This window comes from Corvus brachyrhynchos, unplaced genomic scaffold (assembly GCF_000691975.1).
Source record: "Corvus brachyrhynchos isolate BGI_N302 unplaced genomic scaffold, ASM69197v1 scaffold114, whole genome shotgun sequence".
Taxonomy (NCBI): domain Eukaryota; kingdom Metazoa; phylum Chordata; class Aves; order Passeriformes; family Corvidae; genus Corvus; species Corvus brachyrhynchos.
In genome coordinates, this window is record NW_008238337.1 from 7,319,649 (window position 1) to 7,337,105 (window position 17,457).

The 17,457-nt window shown below is 41.1% G+C and overlaps 1 protein-coding gene across 1 annotated transcript in view; it reads right to left on the reverse strand.

Annotated features, from left to right (window-relative positions):
* ZDHHC8 (zinc finger DHHC-type containing 8) overlaps window positions 1–17,457 on the reverse strand; it is a 111,077-nt gene that overhangs the window by 52,372 nt on the left and 41,248 nt on the right. The window lies entirely within an intron of this gene.

The window sequence follows — 17,457 nt, forward strand, 5'->3', positions numbered from 1 at the left end:
AAAAAAAAAAAGAAAAAAAAGAAAAAAAAAAAAAGAGGGGGGCTGCATTCTCAGATTGCAAATGCTGGAGTTACCCAACCTGAACAATCAGTGTTGACTGCTGCAGATTAAATTCGCTGTGGCAAAGTAAATCATGTTGCATAGCAGATGACTTAAATCTCTTCTCAGGCCCACCCATACTACACAAAGAGAAGGCTGCATTCAATTCAGTAACCAGGCTGGGTTGCCTGAGCCTTTCCTTCTGCCTGTTCCTTAAACTTACCATTTCTTTTGACTGGACAATTTTCTACAGAATAAATGGTTCCTTCCAAAAATCCCATTATAGACTATGGATTTTTCCCCCCAGATTCTAGTTCCACTGAAGTCCAAGTCTTCTCTTGGGCTTTCCCTGCTGGCAAGGCAACAGATCATTGCTATCCTTTGGATTGTTCTTGCTTGCTTGTTAATAGGAAGTGGTCTGGACTTCCTAATAGACCGCACCTGTGAGAGATTTGACCAAGCAGCAAAATCACTCCCAAGAAAACAGTTTTTAACCACAGTACTTAATAATGATCTTTGGGATGTACTGCCTGAACTGTGGATTTTAGCATGTTGACTCACAAAATGTTTCCATGAAATGGAGCTTTTGGTCTCATTATGAGGATACTTCTTGCTGGGAAAAATCTTGATGCTCATTTTCTTTATGCAGATTGCTGATTTGGGGAGGGAGATGGGAATAGCCAAGGAGAATACCAGGGGTCAAATCAAGGACAGGAGACAGGCCACTTGGTAGGGTAACTATAGATCCCTGTATTTTTCTGCAGGATATGATCTGGACATCAGGCATTGCATTAAGAAATACGACACAAAAGCCACAAACTGTGTATCGTGTTTAATTCTGGCAACCTAAGTGAGCTACGAAGTCCAGGCCCAGTAGGAGGAAACCTATACAATATGTTTGACATATGTTTGTTCTTATACAGCCCCTCCCTGTAACTTCACCCACAGACTCCAGTGTTTGAGTGCATGGCTCACTGTACGAGTTCAGTTTTGGAAGGTATTTACAATCCTGACAGAGGATCTTATTTCTACCACAACAGTTACCCAGATTCTCTGACAGGACACTGGACAAGTTGATTTCAGGCATAAATTGACTACAGGAGAGTTCAGTGTGTTTATTTTGCAGCTTTATGAAGAAAATACTGATGGATTTTCGATGCCTTATCACATCTCTTCCATGGCCATGTGGTTGACATTACTTTGGACCTTTAAGCAAAGAAAACTTTCAACTCTATTAATAGATATTAACCAAGAAATGTTTTTTGGTGACCTCACAGGACGGCTTACCTGTCAACTAAATGTCTGTAATTACTGATAAATTCTTATCTGGGGTTGAACATAATTAAGATTTCTGTTGATTATCCAAAGCCCTGGAGACTTCTTAACTTTGCACACTGATTTATGTCAGTGTCCAGCTACTGACATAAATCAGTTTTCTTGAGCCTATAAGGAAATCCTTCTGGGATAGGTGTTAAGTTGGTCAGAAGTGTTTGATCACAGCTGTGAAAGTTGAGGACTTCTGCCTTCCCCAGTGCAGTAAAATACAGTCTAAATTCAAGTTTCTATACTTGCTGTGACAATTTGTCCTTTCTATACATTTTTTCTCACTAGCAGAGTCTTTGCATGCCTTCTCAATCTCTGCTGAGATTAAGCTGCTATACTTTAACAGATAATACAAGCAATATTCAAGCCAGTAGCTCAGATATGATGGGACTGCTTTGCTAACAGGATTTTTCAGGAGGATAATGGAGATATTTGTTCCAATCTCTAACTCTAAAAGTTAAAACCTACAAGTTAAAACTTTAACTTCTCTGACTCTCAGCCACTGACAGCATACCCAAAGGTGCACAGTATGATCCTACAAGTGGAGAAGATAAAACTGTGGCCATAGCCAAGTGCCTTTCCATTTTCATAAAATGGACAGAATCTTGTCTGATTGATTTTTTAAAAACTGACCTAAGGAATTAGCTAAAAGATTAAGTTATACTACTTCTGAAGTACAAGAGTGAAATTACAGGTGTGACATAGACTGTGTCGAGTTTTGATTTTTCCTTTATTTAAATTCTCTTGCCAAATATAATTAAAACATGTTTAGGTTGCACTTACCTTTTTTTCATAGTAGCAGAATACAAACACAAATGTAAATCACCTCACAGTTCTCACTATTATCTTAAGCTGGAGCTTAAAACCTTCTTTCTAATGTACACCTTTGATTATCTTAGGTTTTGATTATTAACAGCAATTATTTTTGGAGAAGTAAATGTTTATGCCCAAATTAAAAAGACAAAAAAGGTTGCAACTAAACATACTGCTTTTCTCAGTAATCAAATTCTCCCCATCAAAACTAGACTGACTCTCAAATGAATGACCTCTACATTGAGACTCCAGCAATAACCAGAGATTACAACTGACATTGTCAGTTTTCCATTGTCACAGCACAGAAAGTGCCAAGTTTCAAGACTTATTTACCACCTGGTTTCACAAACAGAGAAGGGATGCACTGAGGATATTAAAATATTTATCAAGTATGAAGGTAATAGGAATAAATCTTCTTAAAATGTTATAGGCCAGCTCCCACAGCTGGGATTTAGCTTTTATGTTGAAAGACCTTGGTTCAAACCCAGAAACTCTTTTGGGGTCACAGCATAAATGCTTGAAGTTTCCAAAGATAAGTAAAAGATCAGGTTCATGGTCTGTTCTCCTTAATAAATAACAGTAATAATATGAATCATTCTCCATTTTCTGAGTCAAAGCTTCCCAGAATCATTCCAAACTTCCCCCCTCCAGCCTTATTTTCTCATAGAAATCCCTAGTAAAGTAAAATGAGGAAATTCAGTGCTTGTTTGCAAGAAGTATTCCCTCCCACAGAGCAAGCATTTTTCCACCCTTGGAATAACAGTTTCCCAAAATGGGGCACTGCATTAAATCAATATCCCTGTACATGAACAGGCAGAGACATGATTTCCCCTTGTTTCTTGAGGGCAGGGCAGCCCCCAGTGTGATATAAAAGCCTGACCCACCAGGTGTCTATTCACAGCTCAGGATCACCCCAGGTATCTGGTGACAGAACTGCCGGAGCTGTGCTGCTCTCTGCCAGGGAATTGTGCAGGCCAATTCCCTGCCAAGTCTGCTCCACACAGGCACACACAGTCAGTCTCCTGGGAAACCTCTTTCTGCTTCAGTTCTGATAGCATTTGAAACTCTTAATGGAGTATTTGACTCATTCTTAACATAATCAGATCAATCAGATGAAGATGTAGAAAATGGTTACCAAAAATTATTAATTTCAGTGTTTTCTCTGGCAGAAACAAAAATAAGTTCTGGTAAGGCTGAAGATGTCAGGGAAGAACATCCCCAAAGGATGAGAGAGAAACTGGAGTCACAAAGGCAAACACATGGTAGAGAATCAGAAAATCCTCCACTGGGTTCCAACTCCTAAATTAACAGTATATTCTGACGCACGCTGGGGAGAGACAGCAGTGAAACAATCTGGTTGTTCCTTTTATGAGATGAAAACAATCTCTTCTCCTTGCTCAACCTTTTACAATAATCCCATGAGAAATTGCTCCAGCCAGGCACACATGGAGCCAACACACCCACCCAGCCAGGCTACACAGGGAACGTTTTCCCCACCACCAATCTCCTGTGTCCAAAGGGTCAGCCCACAACCTCCCAGCTCTTTCAGGGACTGGAGTGCGTGTGGAAGGCACAACTGTCAGGCCTCCAAACCCACCTGTAGGACTCCATGGCTTGTGGAAGGGAAGGAAGGTTATCTTTTGACAGTAGAAAAGTAATGCAAACTTTAATTGCTATATAGCCAGTGCCTAGCACATGTGAGCAGGGATGATAAGGAAAATACCTATAAGCAGTTCAAATTGGGTTTTAAAGAGAAAGGGCTTAATCCATTTCTAATTAAGTCACATGAAGTAGTGAATTGACACTCTAAGTGAATGTATGCAAAAACAGCTGAGAAGAGAAGGTGGGTAACTCCTCTCAGCACAAGTTAGCTCACTTCTGCAATCTATAACTCATCTACGGACAGCATTCACTGTGCCAAAACTCCACGTGGCCACTTTGAACTGGAAAAGAAGCCAAAAGCAGAGGACAGTCATCCAAAGGGAACACAAAAGCAGATTCCAGCAGCTTTGCTTACGGGCTCTATTCACGCTGGTTAACCCCACACAATGCAGCCTGGCAGCCCTTGCCTGACCAAATTAGCAGCGTGTCCCTAATGAGCCTGACAGCTCAGGATGCTGCCATTAACCAAGCAGTTGATGAGACTTCCCTGCTGCCTGCCCCAGTGACAGATATCCCTCTCACACACGGCCACTTCTTTACGGGCAGGCTGGTGACCTGTTACAGAGGGTTGTGATTTTAGTTTTTTACAGTGGTATTTTCCGTTTTCAGATAACTACACCCTTAAGCCAAAGAGCAGAGAAAGAACACAAATCTTCCTAGGTTTGCTGAAATGACTTCTGCCCATAAAACTGTGCTCAATAAAAAGGTACAGAAAGGAAATACCCCTGCATTAATCTCCACTCAGACACTGCTCAGCCAGCAGCTGTCCAGGACTCTGGCAGCCAAGCACCATCATGTCCTTCCTCAGGCAAGCAGCACTGTCACTTGGTCTGATGTTTTTTGCAAGGACCTCCATCCCTCCACCCACTCCAGTTCCAATCTCCAATGTCAGACACTAAACATAAAGAGCCTTCTTACAAGCATTCCCAACCAAAAAGGAACTAATTGGTAGACCTGAGCTTCTTGACCTTGAATTTTTTGATGGACACATGATTCAAGATGGGCTAGCACCACACTACTGAACTTCAAATCGGAGCTTTGAAGAGGCTTGGATAGAGTTGCTCATATATTTAATTACAAAGTTTATTCTCCTGATATATGATGTAATTTAGATTCAGAATTCTGTGGTCTACTTCTATTTATCTCTTTCCTCACTAGTGTGTGTCCAAGGGCTCTCACAAGCAAAATTTTCATAAAAACAGAACAATCAGCCTAAAGGACACTTCAAGATCAACTCTTACAAAGCTCCGTAAGTGTGTACAATGCAAATGTAGCATGGGAAGCTTTTTTCTCTAAATTAGAATTCAGCTGGGTTGATCTCTAAAGCAGTTCAGATAGAGAGTGTAACCCTGAGGTTTTTACTAGGCTTCATCCTACAGCTGGCTCTTTCACTGAAAGATGGAGTGTTATGATACTGCACTGCAAATTCAAAAGCAGGATACAGGGCATAAGATACGCATTCAAAGCGCCTGCAAGAATCAGACATAAAAGACACAGAGCACATTGCTGCTTTCAGAGATGTGAAAGATGATGATGATATTTGTTCTATGTTAGATTAAAATCTTCCAATATCATGTTAGCAGCCACAAGACTTGTGAATGCTGTAATGACACTTCACTCACACTCCACACTTGGGTAGGCAATTGCCATAGTAAGGAGACCTCAGCTATCCCAAACTGCAGCCTCTTTAACGTGGATTAGTTAAGCTGCTTTCCAGCCTGTGGTTCTCTCCTTATTATTCAAGCACAGACAGGAGGAAGGTGCACAATTTCAAGCAGGATGGAAGTTGAAATAGCTCACTGAAATCCATAGTGACCCTTGGTCATCAGAACAGGGCCTGCACATCTGTGTGAAACATGGGCTCCAATATGTCAAAGCCAAAGTTTCCAGCTCTCAGGGCTTTGTTTTCCAAGAAACAAAGTTCACTGATAACAATTGCTTCTCCAGACCACGACTGTCTTTCATTCTCAAATCCTTGTTTCATCTCACTAACAAAGCAAACAGTACTTAAGCAGCCTAGAGATGTCACGCACAGACAGTTAAGCAGTCTCATAGAGCCATTTTACATTTTAAAAAGCACTTATATTTTTGCATGTCTAAATGTTATGACTTACATTAAAAAAATTAAGTCAATCAACATTTCTATCTGTTAACACTACCAAAAGTTTTTAAAATTTTACATAGGATATTTTTTCTTAAATTCCTTTGAGCAGCAAGTTTCAAAACTAATCTGCAGTGGAATTCTGGGTGGAAAAAATTCTGAACAGAAGACATTTTGCAATTTGCCCCAACACTGACAAAACTGTGACAAAAGCAAAGCACGCAACTTGCTGTGTCCAAATGATACTTCTGTTAAGCTTTTTTGCACACTTAAATAAGATGCTGTGACAAAAGTTGTATAAAAAAAAGAATCTCCTGATACATAAATCCTAAGTAATACCAAAAATAAGGAAATACTCCTTCAAGGTAGAGCTCTTAAAAAAACTCAAGCAAACCCTTCAGTTTCACTTATACAGGAGCTTTCTAAAAAGGAAATATTACTGAAGAATCTTATTTCTTCTAAACTGATCTGCAATTAAAGCAAAACAATTTTAAAAACCCCTCAAATGCCAACAAAAAAGCCCTCTAAATCACTTTTGTGACCCTCTTGCGCTGCTGGCTCTTCAGAGGGAAGACTCCAAACTAAACAAATCCATGAAGGCAGCAGCACACATTGGTTTCAACTGGTTTTGAAGTCTCACCTGCTTTTCTACCAAATAAAAAAGTACCCTTTATTGCTTAAGCCAACTGAACAATAGTTTGCTATCACACAAGCTCAGACACCTTACAAATATTACACTAATAATTCGAGTCGTAATTTTAGGAGTTAATTTCTCAGCCCTATTGCTTGGGGGAGGAAAAATGGGCAAAAGAAACCTCCAAAGCATAGGTAATACTAGCAACAAAGATCTTTGGATTCAGATTTCTCTGAGATTGGCAAAAGTGTATGTGAGGCACTAACCTAATCTTACTCTTGCTGGTTCAATGCCATTGCTCAGCCTTGTTTTCTTCATCTTGCAGGGCAAGATGGTATTGGAGGAGACACAGACTTTTGTCTCAAATCTGCCGCTGTGGACTTCAGCCCAGAAAGAAGTTCTAGAGGGGAGACAGAGAAGATACATCCCACATGACATAACCCAACACCACGCAAAATGAAACCTTACTTAAGAGAGAAAAATGCAGATAGGAAGATGACTTGTTTAGCTCATCTGGTTTGTTTTCAGAGCAAAGCTTGCTTTAATTCCTGTCCATTTTACTAATTATTACAAAGTGTATGTCTGTGCTCAGTGTTGCTAATCAGAGTGTGCAGAAACAATACCCTCTCTGCACTTAGTGCCAAATTTAGAGGTCTGCTGTCCACTCCATAAAGTTTAGGGTTTCTATGAATAAGCTTAATTAAGTCTTGGAGAATATCCAGGCTTCAGGACATAATTCCCACACAGAGCCTTTGAAGCAAGATTTCAGCATCATTCCTCCAGGAGATGAATGGATTAGAGTGATATGGCATCATATTGTTTTCCCCTTTAACCTGAGACTGCTTAAAATGGAACATTGTTATTGAGCAGGAACCAGCTCTTCCTCTACGTATTTTGTGTATTGAACTGATGCCTTGAAGTGGCTACCTGAAAACAGAGGCTAGACAAAGTTAAGAGAATAACAGCAGGTATTTATTTGAAGGGCCATCAAAGGTACACCTTGGGAGTCAAAAGCCTCCGAGGGGCTCCACCCAAGATGGATGCTGGGTCACACACAGTGGTACTTCACACTTTTATAAGTTTGGTCTAGTTGCATATCAGGGTTAATTTTCCAATTATCATTTCAGTTAATGATGTAATTACCCCAAGTTTGCCCCTCCTCTCAAAGGCTTTAGTTTACATATTTTGGGGCCTGGGACAACAAGGTGTTCTTGAAGTGCAAACCTAGAGAGGGTTTATTATGTCTGACCAGCATGAGAGAATAGTAGTTAACAGGCCACACAAAACTTCAGTTACACACTAGGCAGTACAGGATTTAAAAAATATAAAAGTTAAAACCTAAGGCATCAATGTCCTGGAATTTATCCCGATCGAACATAAGAAAGTATCCAGAAATAAAACTAGGAAAAGAGTATATGAGCAGCCCCAGGCTGAAATGAATAGCACCTTACCCTTGTTTTTTAAAAATTCATCCCATGTACCACCAAACTGCTGGAAAAACTCTTTCTTCCCAAGCCCTCACTTCTCCCTATCTCATCACAGGTTCCCATTCAAAGCCAGTGACTCAACACCTCAACAGGGAAAACAGTCCAGGCTGAAATTTATACTCAACAGGATGGGAGAATGTTAAGCTCATTTCAAGGAGGAAGGAAGGAAAAGCCATTAGCAGTCAGAAAGGAAGCACGTTTCAATAAGACTCTTTTGTACTTAGAAAAGAGAAAGCAAACTGAGAAAAGTTCTCTCCACTACACAGTTGTGCTTACATGGGCTTCTTGCTTGGAAAAATCTTTGATTTTGGCAAAAATCACACAAAAGAAGAAAAAAACCTAAACTGCTTAAGAAAAGAAACCTTCTAAATAACAATAACACAGATCTGTTCTGGAAAAGATTTAAATATTTGCACTTCTAAGTAAATAGGAGGAGTCAAGGCCTGTAGGTGCCAGATAAATAACACACACTGAGTCATTTTTCACAGGAGCAGTGACTGACTGTCAGACTGGCTATGGGTGAGTGGCTGGGCACACACCAGGGACACGGTGCTGGACCTTCTCTTCTGTCTCACGAAGAACATGAGAAACACCGCTCCAGCATATCCCAGAGGTTTCTCTGGTTGCCTCTGTGAGCCCACCAATGTACAAGAACTCTTTATCATGCAACTGTCCACTCCGAAATGGAGAATTCAGCAGGGACACAGAGCAAGGAAGTGCTGCTGGAAAGGAGGTAAGGGTGAGCTCCCCAGTACAGGGCCTGCAGCACACTCCAGAAATGTAAGACTTGGAAACATAAATAAGTCTTTGATGCACTTTTCTTCTTCTACTATAGTGAGCAAATCCTGGACACAGGCAAGTGTACAGCGCTGGGAGAAATGCCAGGCAGTTCCTCCCTGAAATGGCATCTCCCTGAGCTGCAGGAGCTGTGGGACTATTGCATCCACTGGCACAGAGCAGAGCCCTGTGCAGAACAGCAGAACAGCAAGGCGTTCCTGCTTGCAGCACATGCCTGGGTAGTTTTTCCAGAGAAGTTGCAGCTCCTCCTGCAGCTGTGCCCGTCCATCTGTTTCCTGCTTTTGATGAAAACTCTGCAGCTTGGCTAGACTGGGTTTGAGCCTTAACAGGGACTGTTTTACTTTCCTCCAACCCTCTCCAGTGGAAATTAGATGTGTAAGCACGGCTATCTCTCAAGATCACAGAAGACAAAGTATTATGGGTTATCATATTAGCTCCCTTCCATCTGACAACTCCAAGAATAGGCACACTGTGTACCTGTCACTGCTTGTCCCCATCGAACAAAGCCACAGTACTTTATGCTTTCATTGACAAGTTTAGGCCAAGAAGAGTAAGTCCAAAGCACCCCTGACCCAGGCATTCCCAAATCACCCAATGGTGGGTGGCACCAACTCCAGCCCAGAGCACCTCTGAGCGCACTGCAGGCATGGCTTGGCCACGGTTTGTGCCACCACACATAATGTGCTCTTCAGACAAGGGCAATAGAACAATAGAAGATTTGTGAGATAATGTACTGGAGCAAAAATGAGTACTTAACATTTTGAAAAATACAAGGGCCTGACAGGGCCAAGCAGAGGCACACACTGAACAAAACCTTTCAGAGGCAGACTGGAGCTGCCCACATGTTAGCAGCTACCGGCCTCCGACTACCATGAACTGAGGCTCGATTGTGTAACACAGATCAGAGGCTTTCACCAGAAGTCTGGCAAACTGAAAAGCTCTCTCAAGTTTTCAACAGTGGGGCTGTTAGCAGGAAGCACAGCTCATATGACCCTCACAGCCTTCCCAGGAAGAAAAGCAACAGCCTACAAATGCAATGGAGAGTTGGGATCACCACTGCTGTGATGGCAAAACAGATCCTAATAACATCTGCTGCCCTTCGCTTTATTGGAGGAGGCTTTTCCTCTGCATATTTCAACTCTCTGCTTTAGCTGAATAGTTTTTGACTACAGAAGGCATTCTTAACTTATTTAGCTTTATTACAACACTTAGACTAAGAGTCCATTATTCTTCAGTTATGCCCAAAACATAATATTGCTTGAGCTCAGGAAGGCCAATTCCCTTCCCAGGCCTGTTCCGAGTAGCTGTGGTGTGGACTGCTGCCCAGGACCTGCTGGTGACAAAGGAGCCACACGCTCACCTGAGCAGACTGTTCCTCCCAACTTGGGGACCAGCACAGCTTCTCCATGGAGACACCTGGGGCTGGATCTCCTGACTCATCCACATGAGGAGCCAAGTGCTGGCAGACCCAGCCCTGGCACGAGCTGTGCTGCCAGGGCACTCTCTGCACCATGCTCCGTGATCCTTGCCTGACACTGCACAGAAGACACCACTGCTGATTTAAGAGCACTCTGGACTGCAGTTGTAGGAATCAGGGACAGTATCTTGGCCAAGCATCTCATCTGGATTGTTCCAACACTCCTTTTCAGGCAACTGCTACTGGCTACTATCACAGATGGGATATAGGGCTAGGTGGACCCAGCACAGCTGAAGTCATAGTTACAAAAGAGCACTGCAAGAGGAAATACACATCAACACAGATTAAGTTTTTTAGGTATCATACTGGGAATAATTTGGCCTGCAGAACTTTGGCAACAAGGGTAGAGTCGCATGCTGTGACTTCCAGATCTGCATGCCTGACAGAGCTCCTCAGTTGAATAGCAATTTCTCATCAAGAGCCTCTCTGGTCATTCACTGTGAAATATTCTGTTCAGAAGAAAAACTATTTTCAAGTTAAAGAAGGGGGTTTTAATTTTAAATTGTTTTTCAACCTATTGCTTTTTGGCCTGAAGCCAGTAGACAAAATTCCATTTATATTTATAGATCAGATTACCTCCTCATCATTCACACATCCATCTGTTTAAAAGGTGCACTTTTCATTTATACCTTCCTAGGAAAAAAAAACCCAAACAAACCCCAAGCCTTTTAATTTCTTCAAAGCCTTTCAATGACTATAATTGAAATTAACAGCACCCACTTGTGCTTAACTTCATTTCATTGCTATTTGTCACATAAGCCTCCATTCTGTAACTACAATAACTTAGACAATAGTAAAGAATTGGACAGAAACCTGTAGAAATATGAACAAGCCTGTAGAAATATGAATAAACCTGAGGTGGGTTTGGGCCATCTGATTCTGAATGGATGGAAGATGGAGCTCCTGCCTGCAGCTGCTATGTGCCAACACCCTGCATGCTTCCCACGCTGCCACAGCTTAACACCACGCCACAGGCTGTAAAACCCAAACTACGAAAAAAGGAACAGGCCAACACACTCCTGTACAACTAACAATCATTTTTAACAAACGCTACCTTGGATGGATGCTACAATCAGTGAGTTTTAAGATTTGGGTTTGTTTTTAGGGTTTTTTTTAGTAAAAGCTTGTCATTTGCCTCACAGATATATATGTAATGCAGGTTCACGTCACAGATCACAAAAAATGTTTGGCTAGTTCTCTATTCAGGTGTACTCACAAACAAGAGCAGTATATCAGTATCTCTTCACATAATCCTTCCCCACTGCAGTTATCTCAAGATAGTTCAACCTGCAGAAATTCAAACTTTAGTATCTGCTGCTACAGTAAGCAGGAGGGAACCATGTCTGAAAAGGAAATGTTGATTTCCAAAGCCATTCATGCTTTGGCTCAGATTTCGGCAGTGGCAGTTTAAGTGCTGGCCGAAATGCTCCCCTGCTTCAGCCCTGGCACAGCCCCACAGAGCAGAACAGCCCTGAGCCAAATACCTGAGAGCCAGTTTCCCACTACAGCTCTTCCCAGAGCTACTGTCATTCCCCCTTACCCAGTCAGATTAAAAGATAGTAACACTGATATAAAGGAAAATATTTACTTAATGCTGCAATCTTCTCAACAACGATTGTTCTGGAACGAGCAGTGATAACAATGCCTCGATCGCTGCGAGCAAATGCCTGCTTTGCAGAGCGGCCTTGGAAGCCACACCTGCAGCGCTGAGCACACCTGCCAGCAGCTGCAGATGCTTAGTCACCTCAGCACAGCAAACAACCCAGCAGCCTCGTCTGTGCCTGCCACTGATTTCATTTGCAAAGTTACAGATGTGCCTACTCAAAAGCACCCTTTACAGGCAGCTCCTCACAACATTAAAGCCCCTTTACACCTTCTGAACAATTCTAGCTGCCTGTACAGCAGGGATGTTATTTGTTATCCTATCCTTAGGGATTACAGTTGAATTACTTTGCTGTGTATTATCCTCTACCCAAATATTCAAAAATCATGCTGACTGCTTGTCTGTGCAGGAAGTAAGAGTTTCAGCTATATCAAAGGGGAGGAAAAATCCAAGCTGTGTCTACAGTGAACCTCCTCTAACATCCCTCCCCCCACCTGGTACTGTGCAATTTCAATGTCAGCACTACTGTAGTTCAGCCAGACTGCCAAAGCCTACTTAAAAACTGAGCAACGGAGATTAGAGATGGAGTGGCTCAAAAACGAAGTTAAGCAAAACCTTTATACATTTATCATAAAATGATAGGCTTCATAGTCCATGAGGATATTACTTGGAAAACAATCTGCAACTGTGATGAATTTCCTTAAGCTTCTGCAGGCACAGGTCTGTACAGAATGGGATTAATTCAAAAGCTTATCAGCAAAAATTCATATGGCCCAGTTAATGGATCCCGCTTTACAGGGTTAAAATTTAGGCTATCTGGTATACTATGGAGGAAAACATTGTTTTTATAACCACACTTTTGATTCTCAGAGCACAATACTGCCCTTGAGCAGGTTTGCTATTTCATTGTTAATAATGAAACCCTAAAGGAAAAGCTCAAAGGAACTAAAAGGAAGAAGAAGAAATCTCAAACTGTTTTTTGTATTTAAGTCTTCTGCTGACATTCCCATTTCCCCAAAATAAATATTTATTACACTCCTTAAGCAAAATAAGATTTAATCCATGGTTCAGTTTTGAGATAATACTGAGCATACTATGGGTTTTAGTTCCAGCCTTGTTTCCTAGAGGCATAAGCCGTAGGTGAAAACACCCTGAACAAGTGTTTCTTTTGCTGCTGATGTGAAAAATAAAAGCTTGGGCATCCTGGGGGACTTTTTTCAAGTGCAGTGAGCCACATGCCTGTCTCTACAGTGATATGACAGCAGCGGCCTCTCCCATCACTCAGAGAGGCAGATCCATGAAGCAGCAGCATGTGCTCATGGGCCATCAGTTGGATTAATCCTGCTGTGAGCAGATGGCTCTCCCTCACCTTACAGCATGGAGGCTGTGATAAAGACATCAGTCATGGATAATTCCAAGTTATCAGAAGCTCCATCAGAAGCATGTAAAGGGTGGTGACTGCACACCAGCTGGCTTCAGGAAGTGGGTTTTGACTTGAGTTTGCACTATTTTGATTTAAACCAGCCTTTTCCAATTCTGCAGAAGGCTAGCAAGATTAGTAAAGGTAGATTAAGATTAGTAAGGATGGATTTACGCGAAACTAAAATAGACTTGATTTTAAACTCCATTATGTTCTTCCCACCGTGTAAAAGATTCTTCTTTTGAAATTACAGTATAGTGATATAAATTTGCAAAGACGGAAGCCCTTGAATGTTCTGAAGCTTCCTCAATATTATCTTTCAAGCAGAAAAGTTATCTCATCAAATGAATTCTACTTCTCCCAAACTCTCAGTGTGTGATGTTAATGATGGGATCCTCTTCCCAAGATACTGGGTCCTGTGAAGCTACTGCAACAGCCACCAAACTTGAGAATCTAAAGCAAGAGATCAAGCTGAAATCTGCAGTAGCCCCAGTTTAAGTTTTGAGTACAAGGCCAGGCCAGTTTCTCCACTCAAAAAGTTCAAAGATTTAAGAAATGCATTTTAAGTGTAGCTAAACTGTGATGAGCATTCCTATCTGGGAACATTTATTAACATCATCTCTTTCCACTGAAGAAAACACAAGAAGAAACTAGATTTGTGAATCAAAGTATAAACAATGACATCAAGTACAAACACTGTAGTTCCCAGAGATGCTGACCTCTGACAGGCACTTGGAACACAGAAGCACAATTACAAGAGTCACCAATGTCTTGATGGAAGCCAGCAGCCTGTGATCTATTTGAAACACTTTCCTCACCCAGCGCTTAATATATCAGCTCCAAATTTTCCAGTCTGTGTGCAGTTTTTAACAGCTTTAACTGATACTCAGCCTGTAATGAGTTCATTTTTAAATGTACATCTCACTGGATGCAATTCTCCACGGTTCCCAGAAGAAATGACTGCTAACTTCACACCTTGGCCACTGGGGCCTTGTTTGCCCAAAACCAGTGCTGGAGTGGTTGAAAAATTTGCAACTGAAAGATTTGCATAGGTTTCTATTAAAGGACAGGAATGCAACTAATGGCAATCTCAAGGGGTTTATGATACCAAACAAACCTGATTTCAGAATTTGAAATGACAGGCTTGGCTGGTAGAGTTGATTGAGTAGTTAAGACTTTCAAGGCACGTGACTTATACCACATGATATTCTGACTACAAATTTGGCTCGTGTCAATAAAGCACATGCTAAATGGATTAAGGGTTGGCTAACTGACAGATCTCAAAGTAGTTGACAGCATAAAGTCACTGGGGAATGAAATTGCTTTAGTTTGGTTTTGCATTAATCAGAGTTAGCCAGATGCTCATCCAGATACATAAAAATGCTGAAGTCTAGATATAACCAATTCCTTGGAAGAAATGTTCTGCTAACACATAGATTGGCAGAATGAAATAAAAAAATAAAAGTATAAAGAAGAAAGAAAAATGTGCACACGTTCAGTTAAAACAGGCAAAGCCAGAGCTACACCTCTGGCAACACAGAGGACAGGCAACTGCTCCAGGCAAGAGGATGTCTTGAAGGATTTCAGCATCCTGGCAGGTGAGTGGCTCAGGAGCAGCTTGCCACTGCCACAGCACAATGAATAAATAACTCACAGAGCCTTCAGCTTTCTGAAACAAGGAAAAAGAAAGTCAGGATGTGATTCCATGGCACTACTGATGTTCTACATTCGAATCTGAGTATCCAAATTTTTAAATTTTTATTGGAAAATTGAAGGTGGCAGAAAAGAAGTCACCAAGAAAAAAATCTGAGGGTTGAAACAAAAGGTTTCTATTGGAGATTTTAAACACTCTCTCTGTTGGGAAGTGACAATTATAAACAGCAAGAAGTAATCCTGAGGAGATGCTAAAGGATTCTTTACCCAGGAGGGAGGGCACAGTGGGGCTCAGTCCCAGAAGCTGCTGCTGTTCAAGCAAGACAAAATAGAAATATGATACCAATTTATGGGTGAGGCCAACTAGTTACTGGAAGAAAACTGGAGAAGTGAAACAGCAAATCCTTCACTTGGGTGTCATTAGACCAAAACTATCAGCTTTTCAGAAAAATGTACTTTAATCAACAAGGATATGGTAATGCCCGTGGATTAGAGATGGTGAAACAAGATCATTATTTGTTCCTTTTAGCTGTTCCTTTTTTACATCTGCACCAGATCCTACAGAGACTTTCAGGTATACTTGTGGGCATGCAGACCTGTATCATTCTAGTAAGGGTTGGAGAGATGTAAACATTGAGTTACTTCAATATTAAATTTGAGAGTGGAGAAAGAAAAGGAAGTCAGTCAAAGCTATGATGATGAGATGGACAGAAACATTAAGAAATTAAATTAGTATTGACATTTTATAGCCAAAATTAGCACTTGGGAATACTGAATCAATATTACAATCTCCCCTGAACATTACAGGGGCAAAAAAGGTTTTAAAGCTAGTTTGATATTATATACACATTTACATAATCTTGCAGTCATTCCCTTACACCCTTATCACACTGTACCTTTAAACATGAAGGTAAAGAGCTATGTTTTCCTAATTTCATATGCATTTGGAAAACTTCCTGTACCCCAGCCTCTCAATTATGTATTGTATGCCTACAATTAGGTATTAAAACAAGTAAGAATGAAACAGGAAGGGACGCAAAAGCCATGCAGAAAAAACCCAGCAAAACTACCTGCACTCATTCAAAAACAACACTGCAAGGCAACTTTTATGTTTAGACTACTGGGCCTCAAATTTCCATTATGTGAAGTTTCAATTCATAATTCAGGAGCCAGTAGTCAGGTTTTGTTTGCAGCTGAGCTAATTCCTAGTCTTTTCTTGGGTTAGATCCAAACTCTAAAAAGGGCAAGAAGGCCATCTCTAAGAAGGCAAAAATACATTTAATCTATTCAGGAGCTTTCAAGACCTGTCAATATTAAAGAGCAGCACATGTTCCTTGTCCAAGGCTCATCCAACATGATCCCCTAAGGAGTACTGGAAACGTTAAAGACCCAAACCTACTAAACTGGAATATTTACAAAGAAAAGAATTAAAACTTTAATTGAGAGATTATTTCATTCATATCCGCCCTGGATATTCAGATACAAAACACTGCTTCCCTTTATTCCCTTTTTAAATCAGGAGTGGGCTCATCATCCAGTTAGAAACAGATGCACTAAGAGTATGTCAATGATTTTACTGCTCACGAAGCTCTAATGTCAAAAAACTGACCCCATATGTGTGTCTGTGCAAGTGTTTGTAAGATCAGGTTTTTTAAATTCATAGATGTTAAAATCAGGAAATTTTAGAAATTCAAATTAGTCAAGAAGGGAGGAAGGGCAGTGAACCAATAAACCAGAAAACTCTGAAACTATTTATGGTAAAAACATTATTATTCATAGCACTAAGCTTAACTTGTTTATTTGCAGTTTCAGATGTTCAAACTGGTCACATTTGCACAAGTGAAATCTAGAGATCCCCTAGAAACTCAGATATTAAATAGATGGTAGATTCAATCATTTACAGTCTTAAACCTTGTATACACAAGTCCCAATTCAGTCTTTCTCACATTCAGTCATGCCTTTGAAATAAAAAAACAGAATGTCTGGCTAAGGCATAGACAACTTTGCAAAGCTAAAGATAAAACCAAACATTTTGTTTCCAAGGTGGTGTGCTATGGACCTCTGATCATCTCTCTGCACAGCTTCCAGTTCTCCTTCAAAATATAAGTGTGAGCAAGCAGCCTCCCATTTCCACAGATATTCTCCAATACATGAGCACAATGGAGGAAGAAAATATTTGCCAAAGCTGCTTCCCTGAGAAAGTAAAAGGGATAGTGGAGCATGGCAGACAGGAACGATGTGCAGCCATCAGTCCTTGGGTGAAGGGAGGCAACATGAATGCTTTGTCTGGAAATCACAGCCCTCCTACTCCTTGGCCTAAACACGACGCATTACAGCAGTCCAGTCATGCAGGACCCCTCTCCTTCCTCTCCTCTGCTTCGGAGGGAGAGAGCATTTTCAAAATTCTTAAGAAAATAACTCTTGTTTTACACCAGAGCACGAGTTCA